The sequence below is a fragment of the Mustela lutreola genome, chromosome 7, assembly GCF_030435805.1.
Source record: "Mustela lutreola isolate mMusLut2 chromosome 7, mMusLut2.pri, whole genome shotgun sequence".
NCBI classification, from domain to species: Eukaryota; Metazoa; Chordata; class Mammalia; order Carnivora; family Mustelidae; genus Mustela; species Mustela lutreola.
In genome coordinates, this window is record NC_081296.1 from 152,805,602 (window position 1) to 152,819,634 (window position 14,033).

Below are 14,033 nucleotides of genomic sequence, written 5' to 3' on the forward strand. Positions count from 1 at the left end.
TCAATGGATGAATGGATAAGGAAGATGTGGTCCATATACACTATGGAGTATTATGCCTCCATCAGAAAGGATGAATAACCAAAGTTTGTAGTAACATGGACGGGACTGGAAGAGATTATACTGAGTGAAATAAGTCAAGCAGATGGAGTCAAATATCGTGGTTTTTCTTATTTGTGGGATATAAGGAATAACACAGAGGACATGGGGAGATAGAGTGGAGAAGGGCGTTGTGGGAAATTGGAGGGGGAGATGAACCATGAGAGAAGGTGGGCTCAGAGGAACTAACTGAGGGTTTTGGAGGGATGGGGGTGGGAGGTGGGGTGAGCCTAGTGGTGAGTATTAGGGCACGTATTGCATGGAGCACTGTGAGTGGTGCATAAACAGTGAACTCTGGAACACTGAGAAGAAATTAAAAAAAAATAAAATTAAAAAGAATAAATAAAAATTAAATAAAGAAAAAGAAAACAAAGTGTAAGGATAGAGGGAACATTCCTCGACTTCATCAAATCTGTCTATGAAAAACACACAACGATTATCATACTTAATGGGGAAAAGCTGAAATCCTTCCCATTGAGATCAGGGACATGACAAAGATGCCCACTTTCACCGCCTTTGTTCAACAGAGATGTCCTAGCAGCAGCAAACAGACAACAAAGAGAAATAAAAGGTATCCAATTTGGGAAATTAGAAGTCAAACCCTTTCGTTTCACAGATGACAGAACACTTTATAAAACCCAAAAGACTTTACCCCCAAACTACTAGAACTCCTACAGCAAATCAGCAATGTGGCAAAAAATCAATGGGCAGAAATCAGGTGCTTTCTTATACACTAACAATAAACATATAGAAAGGGAAATTAGAGAATCTATTCTATTTACTAGAGCACCAAGAACTACAAGATACCTGGGAATAAACCTAACCAAAGAGGTGAAGGATCTGTACTAGGAACTACAGAACACTCATGAAAGAAATTGAAGAATACACAAAAAGATGGAAGACCATTCCATGTTCTTGGATTGGAAGAATAAACATTGTTAAAATGTCTATTCTGCCCACAGCTATCTATACTTTCAATGTGATTCTGATCAAAATTCCACCAGTATTTTTTTTTAAAGATTTTATTTATTTATTTGAAAGAGAGAGATCACAGTAGGAGAGAGGAAGGGAAGAGATCACAGAGAGAGGAAGGGAAGCAGGCCCCCTGCTGAGCAGAGAGCCCGATGTGGGACTCGATCCCAGGACCCTGAGATCATGACCTGAGCTGAAGGCAGCGGCTTAACCCACTGAGCCACCCAGGCGCCCCGCCACCAGTATTTTTAAAGTGCTGGAATAAACAATCCTAAAATTTGTATGGAGCCAGAAAAGACCCTGAATTTCTAAGGAAATGTTTAAAAAGAAAAACAAAGCTAGGGGCATCATGTCACCTGATTTCCAGCTTTATTACAAAGCTTTGATCACCAAGAAAGCATGGTACTGGCACAAAAACAGGGACATAGGCCATTGGAACAGAGTAGAGAGCTCAGATATTACTGGTAAGTCTATGGTCATATAGTCTTCGACTAAACAGGAAACAATATTGAGTGGAAAAAAGACAGTCTCTTCAATAAATAGTGCTAGGAAAATTGGACAGCTATGTATAGAAGTAATGAAGCTCGACCATTCTCTTACAGCTTACACAAAGATTAACTCAAAATGGATGAAAAATCTCAATGTGATACATGAATCCATCAAAGTCCTAGGTGAGAACATAGGCAGTAATCTCTTTGACATTGGCCACAACAATTTCTTTCAAGATATGTCTCCACAGGCAAAGGAAACAAAAGCAAAAATAAACTTTTGGGACTTCATCAAAATCAAAAGCTTCTGCATAGCAAAGGAAACAGTTAAGAAAACAAAGAGGCAACCCACGGAATGGGAGAAGATATTCACAAGTGACAGTGCAGACAAAAGATTGATATCCAGGATCTATAAAGAACTTGTCAAACTCAACACACATAAAACAGACAATCATGTCAGAAAATGGGCAGAAGATATGGACAGACACTTCTCCAATAAAGACATACAAATGGCTATCAGACACATGAAAAAACGTTAATCATCACTAGCCATCAGGAGATTCAAATTAAAACCAAGTTGAGATATCACCTTACACCAGTTAGAATGGCCAAAATTAACAAGACAGGAAACATGTGTTGGAGAGGATGTGGAAAAAGGGGAACCCTCTTCCACTGTTGGTGGGAATGCAAGTTGGTACAGCCACTTTGGAGAACAGTGTGGAGATTCCCTAACAAATTAAAAATAGAGCTTCCCTATGACTGCAATTGCACTCCTGGGTATTTACCCCAAAGATACAGATGTGGTGAAAAGAAGGGCCATCTGTACCCCAGTGTTTATAGCAGCAATGACCACGGTCGCCAAACTGTGGAAAGAACCAAGATGCCCTTCAACGGACGAATGGATAAGGAAGATGTGGTCCATATACACTATGGAGTATTATGCCTCCATCAGAAAGGATGAATACCCAACTTTTGTAGCAACATGGCTGGGATTGGAGGAGATTATGCTGAGTGAAATAAGTCAAGCAGAGAGAGTCAATTATCATATGGTTTCACTTATTTGTGGAGCATAAGAAATAACATGGAGAACATGGGGAGATGGAGAGGAGAAGGGAGTTGAGGGAAATTGAAGGGGAGATAAACCATGAGAGACTATTGACTCTGAAAAACAATCTGAGGGTTTTGAAGGGGCGGGGGGTGGGAGGTTGGGGGAGCCAGGTGGTGGGTATTATGGATGGCATGGATTGTATGGAGCACTGTGTGTGGTGCCTAAACAATGAATTCTGTTACACTGAAAATAAATGAAAAAATCAGTTAAGAGAGGAAATAGTAAAAGTTAAAAAGAATTTTAGCATAAGAATAAATTAATGTTAAAAAATATTAATTAACTTTGCAAGACTAAAGAATCCTGGGGAGAAAGCCATGCATTCCGTGCTTTGCTTTCTCCTCCTCTGGAATTCCGCTGTTCTCCTTGTAAATGAACTTTATCTTGGATGGATTTCTTGCTGATCTTCTGGGGGAGGGGCCTGTTGTAGTGATTCTCAAGTGTCTTTGCCCAAGGTTGAATTGGACCATCCTTACCTGGGGCCCGGCTATGTAATCTGCTAAGGTTCGGTTTTTGGGAGCTTTTGTTCCATGAATGCTTTCCATAGAGCTCCAGAGGATGGGAATGAAAATGGCGGCCTCCCAGTCTCTGGCTGAAGGAGCCTAGAGCTCGGGGCCCCACTCAGTGTGCGCTCGGAGAAAAGCGTTCAATCACTCCTGTCTCCCTGGCTTCTGGCTGCGCTCCAAGATCACCCAGCCTATGGCTGGGTGTCTCGGTCTCTGGCACACAGCCCTGCCTGGAGTCTCTGAACCCCACAGATCCCTGAGCTCTTTCAGGAAGCTCTCCCCGGATCTTGTGGGGTCCCAGCTCACAGAGCAGTGTTCTGATTGTGCCACGGATCACAGTTTAAGGTAACCCTGAGTTGAGAGCTCACTCCTCAGCTCCATCTCTGTAGCCAGCTTCCCTGCTCTAATATCTGTGAATTCTGTGACACTCAGACACCCCTGATCCTTCCGTGACTCTGTGGGACCTGAGGACCATGCTGTCCTACGTGGGCTTGACCCTGGCTTAGCTTCTGGAGTGATGTCCCTCAGGGGAGCAGCCTTTTAAATGTTCTGGTTTTGTGCTCCATTGCTCTGCTGCTTTCTCAGAGCTGGCCCCTCCCTCTAGGTCTATCTTCCCGTCACTTTGGAGTCACTTCTCTGATGGTCCTACCTTTCAGAAAGTGGTTGATTTTCTTTTTCTCTTCTTCTCTTTGATCTCCTGTAGGATTTGTAGGTGTTCGCAATGGTTTGATAAGCTATCTAGATGATCCCCTGCTACCTGATGTCTCCTGAGTCTGATACTTCTCTGCCAACTTGACTCCTCCTCACCCTTCCTGGATGTATCATGATATCTTTGTTAAAGGACCCAACTTTCCTGAGATAATGGGGGATTAAAACTGGTTTATATATAAGAGTAGCATTGATTGGGTAAAGGGATTACCTTGAAGCTTATCTGTAAATGAATATTTAAAAAAAATTAAAAAATAGAAAAGCAAAAGAAAAACACAGGTATATGTATCAAAAAAGTTCAAGTTAAAAGGTTATTATGGAATTTGTTGTACTGAACATCTTATTGTGATGGTAAATAGGTTAATAAATTATTTAAAAATTGAAAATAATGAGAATAGTGAGAATGAATTAAAAATTAAAGTTGTATCTAGGATGTAGTGGTGTTTGTTCTCTTGTAGGTTTTTTTCGGGCTGGCTTTCTGTGGGAGGGGCCTGCTGCGTGTATTTTCAGGCAGTCTTGCTATCCTTGAGTCCTCCTGTCCCTCTCAAGGCGCTGGGCTTTGAGGAAACTGTTTTTTCAGGCTTTTGTTCTCTGTTTTCTTTTTCCCCTTCCCTTTGTGGCTTTTGGCATTTCTTTGGAGGTCTAGAGGAAAGCAGACTGCACCCAAACCTCCGTCTCAGAGAGAAGCCTCAGTCTGTTTCTCTCTGGGTGTTCCAGAACATGTAAATTCCACCACCTGCTGCTGGCAGAACACATCCCCAGTCACAGTCTCAGTGGTCAGAAGAATTCCCGCTTTTACTGAAAACCATGGGAAATACTAATCCAGAGAGCTGGCTTCCTGTGGTTGCCTCTGCCATGGCTGTCTGTGCAGGTCCAGACCTCCAGAGAGGTCCCAACTAGAGATAGCACACTGAGATTTTCCTGCTGGTCCAGGCTGGGAGTGCTCAGCTCTCCTGGTCCTAGAGAGCACTGGCTAGGATCTCTTTCAGGGGAGGGTGTGGAGAGTGACTCAGACCCCATTTGCACAGTGTGCATGCAGAGTACAAAAGGCTGTGGTTCTAGAGAGCTCCAGCTGGCATCCACATGAGATTCTCTCACGTGAGCCGCCATCCAGATGCTCTCATGCATGTTGGCAGTTCAGGGACCAAGGCCTGGTTCTCTGCTGCACTCTCTCTGGCTCAGCACCAGGGGTAGTGGTCCTGGGTTCATGGGCTTAAACCCCTGTCCCTAACCACCTGATTCAATCAATTTCCCCTTAAGATCTTTTGCTCTTTTTGAGTGCTTTCAACCAGACTCCAAGTTAATGCTGTTCCCCAATCACAGGGCACTCTCATATTGCGGTATTACTTTCCAATGGGTCGCTTCTGCTGGCTCCCTCCCGCTCTTTATCTTCCAATATCAGTCTGATGTTCCCACTCCACTTAACCTGTCCGCTGGCCTCTTCTGCCCTCATAGAGATCCAGAAGTGTATAATTCTAATCTCAGGCTGATTACATGGGTGATCAGAGTTCTTTGGTAGGTAATCAGCTTACTTTAGGGGACCGGTTGGAACAGCATCTCCTATTTCTCCGCCATCCTGTCTCCTGAGAAAAGGTGTTTATCAGGTGTGAGAGTAATTATTCAAACATTTGAGAGAATAGGAAGTATCCTGAAAGTGGACCATGAGGTAGCTGGCACACTGGGAGAGAGCACAGAGGAAGTGGCCTTACCTTCATTATGGAGCAACCTCCTCCCCATGCTGACTGGCATCTGGAGGAGCATGCCCTCTTTTTAGGGCTAGGGAAGCAACCAGGGAAGAAGACAATCAAAGAAAATTAAGCCTAACCTATGCATCAGAAGGGGAACAATTAAGATCAGAGCAGTGATCAATAAATTAGAAACCAGAAATACAGTAGAACACATCAGTGAAACTAGAAGCTGGTTCTTTGAAAGAATTAGAAGATAAATAAGCCACAGGCAAGAATTATCCAAAAGTAAAGAGAAATGACCCAAATTATTAAATTATTAAATTGTTAAGTTATGTAAATTAAATTAGTAAATTATTAAATTATGAATGAAAGTAGAGAGATCATCACCAACACCAAGGAAATAGAAATAATCGTCAGAAATTATTATCAGCTGCTATATGTCAATAAGTTAAGCAACCTAGAAGAAATGGATGCATTCCTGGAAACCTATAATCTTCCAAGACTGAAACAGGAAGATATTGACAACCTGAATAGACCAATAACCAGTAACGAGATTGAATATAGTTGCCAAACTACAGAACACTTATGAAGGAAATGGAAAAAGACTCAAAAAGATGGAAAACGTTTCATGCTCATGGTTTGAGAGAATAAACATGGCTAATATTTCTATGTTGCCAAGAACACGTAGATCCTAGATAATTGTCACGTAGATCCTAGATAATTGCATAATAGTACTTTAAAAGGATTATCCATCACAACCAAGTGGGATTTTCCCTGGGCTGACAGGTCCATTCAACATTTGCAAACCAGTCAGTGTGATAGAACAAATTAAGAAGAGAAGAGAGAAGAATAACATGGTCCTCTCAATTGATGCAGAAATAGCGTTCGATAAAATACAGCATTCTTTCCCGCTTAAAACTCTTCAGAGTGTGGGATAGAAGGAACATTCCTCAATTTCTTAAATTCCATCTATGAAAAACCCACAGCAAATATCATTCCTTTAAGATCAGGAACATGACAAGGTTGCCCCCTTTAGACACTATTGTTCAGCATAGTCCTAGAAGTTCTAGCAACAGCAATAAGAAAACAAAAAGAAATAAAAGGTATTCAATTGGGCAATGAAAGAGTCAAACACTCTCTTCACAAATGACACGATACTTTATGTGGAAAACCCAAAAGACTCCACCACCAAACAACTAGAAATCATGCAGCAATTCAGTAACATGGCAGGATACAAATCCTTTGCACAGAAATCAGTTGATCTTGTATACACTAACAATCAACCTGTGGAGAGAGAAAATAGAGAATTGACTCCATTTATAATAGCACAAAAATAATAAGATACATAGGAATACACCTAACCAAAGAGGTAAAGTATCTATACTGAAGAAATTACAGAAAACTTATGAAGGAAATGGAAAAAGACTCAAAAAGATGGAAAAACATTTCATGCTCATGGTTTGGAAGAATAAACATTGCTAATATTTCTATGTTGCCAAGAACAACATATACTTTCTTTTTTTTTAATTTTTTATTTTTTATAAACATATATTTTTATCCCCAGGGGTACAGGTCTGTGAATCACCAGGTTTACACACTTCACAGCACTCACCAAAGCATATACTTTCAATGCCATCCAGATCAAATGCTGGAACAAACAATCCTAAAATTTGCACAGAACCAGAAAAGATCCTGGATCAACAAGGAAATGTTGAAAAAGGATAACAAAGCTGGGGTTATCACATTGCCTGACTTCAAGCTATATTACAGAGTAGTGATCACCAAGACAGCAACCTGAGGGTTTTGAAGGGGCAGGAGTGGTTGGGTGAGCATGGTAATATTATGGACGGCATATAATTCATGGAATACTGAGTGTGGTACATAAACAATGAATTCAGGTACACTAAAAAGAAACTAAAAAAAAAAAGGCAGCATGGTACTGGTAAAAAACAGACACTTAGACCAATGGAACAGAGAAGACAGTCCAGTCATGGACCCTCAACTCTATGATCAAGTAAATGAGCAAGCAGGAAAAAATATCCAATGGAAAAAAGACAGTCTCTTCAATAATTGGTGGTGGGGAAATTACCTATATACAGAAGAATGGAATTCGACCATTCACTTACACCATACACAAATATAAACTCAAGATGGATGAAAGACCTCAATATGAGACAGGAATCATCCAAATCCTAGAGGAGAACATAGGCAGTAACCACTCCGACATTGGCCAAGCTAATTCTTTCAAGACATGTCTCCAAAGACAAAGGGGACAAAAGCAAAAATGATGTTTTCTGACTTCATCAAGATCAAAAGCTTCTGCATAGCAAAGGAAACAGTCAACAAAACAAAGAGACAATGCACAAATGGGAGAAGATATTTGCAGATGACACTACAGACAAAGGGCTAATATCCAAGATGTCGAGAGAACTCAAACTCAACACTCAAAAAAACAGACAATCACATCAAAAAATGGGCAGAAATCAAGTAATGTGATGCCTGATTTCAATCTTTACTACAAAGCTGTGATCACCAAGACAGCATGGTACTGGCATAAAAACAGATACATAGACCAGTGGAATAGAGTAGAGAGCCCAGATATGGACCCTCAACTCTATGGTCAAATAATCTTCGACAAAACAGGAAAAAATATACAGTGGAAAAAAGACAGTCTCTTCAATAAATGGTGCTGGGAAAACTGGACAGCTGTAAGTAGAAGAATGAAACTCGACCCTTCTCTTACACCGTACACAAAGATAAACTCAAAATGGATAAAAGACCTCAATGTGAGACAGGAACCCATCAGAATCCTAGAGGAGAACATAGGCAGTAATCTCTTCCATATCAGCCACAACAAGTTCTTTCAAGATATGTCTCCAAAGGCAAAGGAAACAAAAACGAAAATAAACTTTTGGGACTTCATCAAAATCCAAAGCTTCTGCACAGCCAAGGAAACAGTCAAGAAAACAAAGAGGCAACCCACGGAATGGGAGAAGATATATGCAAATGACAGTACAGACAAAAGGTTGATATCCAGGATCTATAATGAACTCCTCCAACTGAACACACACGAAACAGGCAAACATATCAAAAAATGGGCAGAAGATATGAACAGACACTTCTGCAATCAAGACATACAAATGGCTATCAGACACATGAAAAAAGTTCATCATCACTAGCCCTCAGGGAGATTCAAATTAAAACCACATTGACATGTCACCTTACACAAGTTAGAATGGCCAAAATTAACAAAACAGGAAACAACATGTGTTGGAGGGGATGTGGAGAAAGGGGAACCCTCTTCCACTGTTGGTGGGAATGCAAGTTGGTGCAGCCTCTTTGGAGAACAGTGTGGAGATTCCTCAAGAAATTAAAAATAGAACTTCCCTATGACCCTGCCATTGCACTCCTGGGTATTTACCCCAAGGATACAGATGTAGTGAAAAGAAGGGCCATCTGTACCCCAATGTTTATAGCAGCAATGGCCACGGTCGCCAAACTGTGGAAAGAACCAAGATGCCCTTTAACAGACGAATGGATAAGGAAGATGTGGTTCATATACACTATGGGATATTATGCCTCCATCAGAAAGGATGAATACCCAACTTTTGTAGCAACATGGATGGGACTGGAAGAGATGATGCTGAGTGAAATAAGTCAAGCAGAGAGAGTCAATTATCATATTGTTTCACTTATTTGTGGAGCATAACAAATAGCATGGAGGTCATGGGCAGTTAGAGAGGAGAAGGGAGTTGTGGGAAATTGGAAGGGGAGGTGAACCATGAGAGACTATGGACTCTCAATATGAGACAGGAATCTGAGGGGTTTGAAGTGGCGGGGCGGTGGGAGGTCGGGGTACCAGGTGGTGGGTATTATAGAGGGCACGGATTGCATGGAGCACTGGGTGTGGTGAGAAAATAATGAGTACTGTTTTTCTGAAAATAAATTAATTAAAAAAAAAAAAAGGGAAGTCTAAACCCAAATTGGCTCCAAGGTAAGATTTATCAAGTATACAAACAAAAACAGACAAACAAAAGGACTGACAAAAGTATTTGACATGAGAATATATATATATATATATATATATATATATATATATGTATATATATGTGAAATTTAAAAAAACCTTATAAAGAAGAACTCCAATTATAAGATTTATATACTATTAGAAATGCTCAAATACATAGACACACTGGAGGATGAAAAATATGGGAGCGTAGTTATAAATTTTCAGTATGGGCGAGAGGTTGTTTTGATTTTTCTGGATGTATCTTGATATCTTTGTTAAGGATTCAACTTTCCTAAGATAAAGGGGGATTAAAAATTGGTTTACCTATAGCGTTAACATTGATTGGGGGATTGGGATTATCTTGAAGTTTAACTCTATATTAATATTAAAAACTAAAAATAGAAAAGAATAAACTAAACTAAACTAAAATTAAATTAAAAAATTAAAAAAATGGAAAAGCAAAAGGAAAACGGGTATATGTATCAAAATGTTCAGGTTAAAAGGTTACTATGAATTTGATGTACTGGACATCTCACTGTGTTGGTAAATAGGTTAAAAATTATCTATAAAAGAATGAACCAGAATATTGGGAACGGTTTAAAAATAAGGGTTGTATCTATGAAGTCGTGGTGGTTGTTCTCTTGTCGTCTTTTTTTTTTTTTTTTTTTTTTTTTTTTACCCTGGTTGGCTTCCTGGGGGAGGAGTCTGCCATGTAGGCTTCCAGGCAGTGTTCCCTGAGTTAAGTCCTCAAGCCCCCCTCAAGAGGGTGGGCTCTGAGGAAACCTGTTTTTCAGGCCTTTGTTCTCTGGAGGTTTTTATGTTTGTTTGTTCATTTGTTTTTTCTTCCTTTGACAGCTTTTGATGGTCTTTGGAGGTTTAGAGGAAAGAGATTGCACCCAGACCTCCCTCTCAGAGAGAAACCTCAGTCTATCCCCCTCTGGGAGCTGCAGAGCACATAAGTTCCCCCTTGGCCCCTGGAAGAGCACGTCCCATGTTGCCGGCCCTGGGGACACAGGTACTCCTGCTTGTACCCAAAACGACGACAACAGCGGTGGCTCTCAGGGCAGCTCCAGACTGCCAGAGAGGTTCCAAGCAGCGATAGCACACTAAGATTTTCCTGCTGGCAGGGACTGAGTGTACTCAGGTCTTCTGGGACAGAGAGCACTGGGATGGCACCTGCACGCACCTCTCTCAGGGGAGGGTGTGGGGCACGACTCAGGCTCTGATAGCACGACATGGTGTGCGCGTGGGGACTACAGAAAAGTCTGTGCTTCTGCTGGCTGACAGGGCTCCCAGCCCCTCACGGGAGCTGGACCTCACATGCTCTCAGACCTGCTTGTGGCTCAGGGACCAAGACATGGTTTCCTCACTGCACTCTCTCTGGCTCAGCACCAGGGGTGGCTGCCCTGGGTCCAGAGACTTAAGCCTCTGTCCCTAACCACCCTGATTCCCAGAACTTCCCCCTGCAATTCTTTGTTCTTTTTGAGTGCTTTCAACCAGACTCCAAGTTAATGCTGGTCCCCAGTCGCAGGGCGCTCTCCTATTTCCAATGGGTCTCTTCTGGTGGCTCCCTCCCCCTTTTGTTTATCTTCCCATATTAGTCCGATGTTACCACTCCTCTGTACCTGCCCACTGGTGTCTTCTGCCCCCATAGAGATCCAGACGTGTATAATTCTAATCTCAGGCTGATTTCATGGGTGATCGGTTTTCATTGGCAGGTAATCAGCTCACTTTAGGGTACAGGTTGAAAAGGGGCCTCCTCCTACTTCCCCGCCATCTTGTCTCCACCTCACTATTATGTTTTATATTTTATACTAAATAACTCTACAAATAATAGAATAATGGGAAGTGGGCACTATAATATCTTGAATGAAAATCGCAAGCAGATTGTTACTTTAGGTTGTTTTTTATAATTTATATTGCACAGTAAGTTCATCCGTTAAATATGTGAACTCTTTTTGGTTGTAAAATATATTACCAGTTATGCAAGTAATTCCAATAGTACTTCCAGGGGTAGCAGAATCTAAAAATATACAGATTCATAGTGTAATAATTCATCAGAGGTTATCAATAAATGAAACATACCACGGATATTATGGAAAGAAGGATATGACAATTCGGCAATGCATCAGACATTTTCTGCCAATGTTTGTATATTAGAACAGAAAGAAATGTATATATGCCTCATAAGAAACACAGCTGGGGACAGCCTGCTGATTATGCAGAGAAAAACCTGAGAGATGAGATTTGGGGAACAATGGAGAATACTGAAAGTCCACAGTTGCTCAAGAGAACTTGGTGGTGACACAGGTAAGTGAGAGAGTCTGTGAGGTTCTGCACACCCGGGACTCCTTGTCCAGGTTCATCTGGATCAGTGAACACAACACAAGGAGACTCACAGGAGGCCGGTACACTAGATTGGTAACTATTCTTAGACATTCCTGTAATGTATTAAATACACACACAGGACAGCTGCCAACACAGAGAAGACCCTCTAATGAGTGTCCCTCTTCTTGGGAACGACCATCCCAAGATGCTTCATGCTGAGTTGAGTAGTGGGCCTGACCCTCCTCCAGCTACAGGCAAATAGAATCACCTCAGACACAGAAGATGCATTCCATGCAGACCACCCCCTCGACGTTACAAGAGTAGAAGGACTCTGAGTGGAAGGGCCTTTCCTGTGACTCCTCTGATGTGCGAAGACCAGTACTGGTTTCACAGGAAATCAAGAGAGCAAACAGCCCAGAAGATATTTATGAATTCTCTAGGGGAAATCCTGGCAGTTCAATGGGACAAAAGCAGGGATATGAGAGGAAGTGACAGTATTGTCTCATATAGTACCTGCTATATTATTTTATTTCTGGGTCATGGTTTGAGCCATATATCCCCATTTCAGCCCCACTTCAGAGCCCTCCCATCATGGGAGACATTCATTATTGAGCCTTTCTCCATCTGACACTTGGTGAAGATCTTGTCAGTGTGACAGGACCCCAGTTCCATGGGGCTCAGGATACAGGACAGGTTGAGGGAGAAGTCAGAAGAAGGAGAGAATGAGGTTGGGGGGTGGTTTCTGATGGATATTCAATGGATAGCACAGGGTGGGCAGGGATCTGGGACCTGCCAGCTGGATCTCAGGATTCACATGGATTCCCTGTGTGGAAGCTGGGAAACACATCTAAAACACAGTCACCAAGGACGCTCTCATGGACTCTCCCCACCAGAACAGGACCCAGAAGGAAAGGGATGGGTTTTCCTCTCTGGATTGTCATCCCACCAGTTTCATGGGGAAATCTGAGCATCCCTCATAGCAGGTGGACTCCTTTTCCATCCAGGAAATGCAGCGGTGCCTACAGAAGGGCAGTTCCTGATCACCTGTGTCCACCTATATGTACAATGAGCCAGAGGATACACTGGAGCCAGGAGGACAAGAACTGACTTGGGCAGTCATAAACATGTGGGGACAGTGTGTGCCCCGCTGAGGGCAGAGAACAGGCATGCAGAGAGCCTGGGCTGTGCAGGTGCTTCTCAAGGACAATGGGAAATTGCAACATGTGCTTCAGTGGAGGACGAAAATGAGACATAGAAGAGGTTGATGAAGGGAAGTTCCCAGGAGACTGGGGAGATCTCTGCTGTGTGGAAGCAAAGTTATATTCTTGTGGTTGGCTGCACGGAGAACACGAGGTATTAGAGATGAAAGAAAAAAAAAATCCCTGTGGACAGCTGAGGGTCTGGAGAGGAAATCCCTGATCTCAAAAGGAAGTCCTACCTACTGCACCTGCTCCTGGGTCTGATCTCTGCTGTGGATGCTGAGCGCTCTCTGCTGCCCTGAGTGCCCCTGCAGCTCAGCACATCCTGTGTCAACACGGAGGTTTCTGTCCTGGCTCACACTGAGGGCCCCTCACTGTGTCTCTCGCACAGTAATACATGGCCGTGTCCTCGGCTCTCAGGCTGTTCATCTGCAGATACAGCGTGTTCTTGCCGTTGTCTCTGGAGATGGTGAATCGGCCCTTCACAGAGTCTGCGTAGCTTGTGCTACTTCCATCACTGCTAATAACTGCGACCCACTGCAGCCCCTTCCCTGGTGCCTGGCGGACCCAGTGCATGTAGTAGTTGCTGAAGGTGAATCCAGAGGCTGCACAGGAGAGTCTCAGGGACCCCCCAGGCTTCACCAGGTCTCCCCCAGACTCCACCAGCTGCACCTCACACTGGACACCTGCAGACGGAAGACATCTTGGTCAGGAAACTATCACATATCCTGTTTTTCTCTCACTCACATTCACTCACATACTCAATTTCTTTTTTTTCTCCATAAATTACCTTTTAAAAGAGCAAGAAGGAAAACCCAGCCCAGCACAAATTCCATGGTGAGCTGTCTGTGTTCTGTCCTGATCACTGAGTGAACACCTGGGTATCCCGGGCCTGGGGCTCCTCTCCCAGCTGCAGGATCTTGGCTGTGCTGGT

The 14,033-nt window shown here is 42.6% G+C and overlaps 1 pseudogene; it reads right to left on the reverse strand.

Annotated features, from left to right (window-relative positions):
* LOC131835182 (immunoglobulin heavy variable 3-74-like) overlaps window positions 1-14,033 on the reverse strand; it is a 168,657-nt pseudogene extending 154,624 nt beyond the window's left edge.